Here is a 2,000-nt window from a genome sequence, read left to right as displayed (position 1 = left end):
CAGCAGTTTGTTTTTAGAATCATAAAAACACATCTCCCCAACTTTGGCATCCATTTTTCATGTCACCACGTATATGACCATGGCTGGCCTCTTCATCAAACAATAGTTTCAAATCTTTCTCGATGAAATGGCTCCAAAACTCAGACTGAAGCACACTGTAGTTGTTTAAGAATGGAGTGGTGCCATGAATAGATTTCCTTAAAAATAAAATAAAATCTATAGTCAGACTTGGTGATTTAATGGGTTTCAGAGGATTTTGATGGAGTGGAAATGGCAAAAAATATAAAAAATAAAAAATAAAAAATCATGGGTTCTCGAGTCATTCTATTTACATTTGGTGTATATGGATGTGTAGAGCAGTCGGATTAAGGAGAGAAAGTTCATACGGAATTGGATCAATTCAAATGGATAGCATCACTGAGAGTAAAGAATGTACAAAATACTGAGTGGGATGAGTGCTCCTATTGTGTGCATAATTTACTGGAAAGTCTCCATTGATCCTCTCCACAGATATCTTGAAAAACTACTGAAATCTGCATGTCTTTATCTTCTTGCCAATTTTTCTAGCACTTATAGATAACCATCCCTGAACAAATTATGGAGAGCCATTATAAATTCCTAGCGATTGTTGTTTGAGTAATTATCGTTTAATCCCTTTGGTTTTAAAAAGTGGCAATTGATGAAAGCTAATGACTTTGAATCCTAGGTAGTTTGCTGCAAATATAAAATTAAAATCTTGTAAAACCATAGCTTCTAGATGATGATAAAAACTATTAAAGTGATTTTGGGTGAGGGAGGCCCAAACTCTCGGTCTCACAATAACTAAGAGGCTGAGCCACCAAACCTTTTCAATTTTGTTAATATAGTGAACACCTTTTGCAGAGAATATCTTTTAAAAGTATTTTTAATTAAAGTAATATTTTTTTCATTTTTTTTTAATTTTAAGATCAATATATCCAAACCATCTAAAACTATCTAAACAATTATTTTAATGTTTTTTAGATAAAAAATAATTTTAAAAATACTTTGAAAAATAAAACCTACAATAATACCAAACCAGAGAGAAATAGGTGTAAGATAATTCAACGTAAATAATCTACTTGACCACCTCGTCCACCATTAGTGCTGGAAAGTCTTAAACCATGGTTTTAAAATTTCTATATGTATAACTAACCCAACTACTCTTTTGTCTATAATCTGATCCAATGGAGTTCAGATAGAGGGCTCTGCTTACTTCTGTGTCTGAAGGCCTCCTGTACTGGCATTGTCGTTTTGTTGACTAACAAAAATATGGATGATTAGACATTAGGTATGCTTTCAAAACTGGTCTGCGTTTAGAATGTGCTATACATATATTTCTCACTTTATTTGGTGTGGTTTCATTTGTTAATCCACTTTAAGTTATGATCCTATGTATGCTTTCAAAATTGGTCTGCGTTAAGAATGTGCTAAACATACATTTCTCTACTTTATTTGGTGTGGTTTCAGTAGGTAATCCACTTTAAGCTATGATCCAATCTTAGACGAGTTTAGTAGCCAGTACACTGCATCGTTTCAACTTGTACACCTACATAATTAAAGGGGGTGAAGTTGACGAGATTGTTCAGGAAAATCCTTCATCTACAATGAAAATTATTTCTCCACCTAATTCTTTTTTTTTCCCTCCTTCAAATTCCGGTAGTTAGATTATAAAGAGGCAATCTTTTTTAAATAATGTCTTCCCTAGAATAATAAATAGGCTATGTACTGACCTTTTTCTTTCTTTTCTGGTCTTAAAAGTCGACATAAATAGTTTTCACATACCAAGACTGGTGTATTTACAGTATATTTTTCTCATATCCTTCCATCCATCGGATTCTAATTTCTGATTGAAATTGTTGAAAATAAAATTATTAGTCAAACTTCACTTACAAGTTTTAAAATCGATATAGTTCACGTATAAAAACTTAAAGACTAAGAGATTAGAAGTTCGAATCTAGCCAACTTCATTCTCTTTAGCA

The sequence above is a fragment of the Populus euphratica genome, unplaced genomic scaffold, assembly GCF_000495115.2.
Source record: "Populus euphratica unplaced genomic scaffold, PopEup_1.0 scaffold205.1, whole genome shotgun sequence".
In the NCBI taxonomy this organism is placed as follows: domain Eukaryota; kingdom Viridiplantae; phylum Streptophyta; class Magnoliopsida; order Malpighiales; family Salicaceae; genus Populus; species Populus euphratica.
This window is presented reverse-complemented; position numbering follows the sequence as displayed.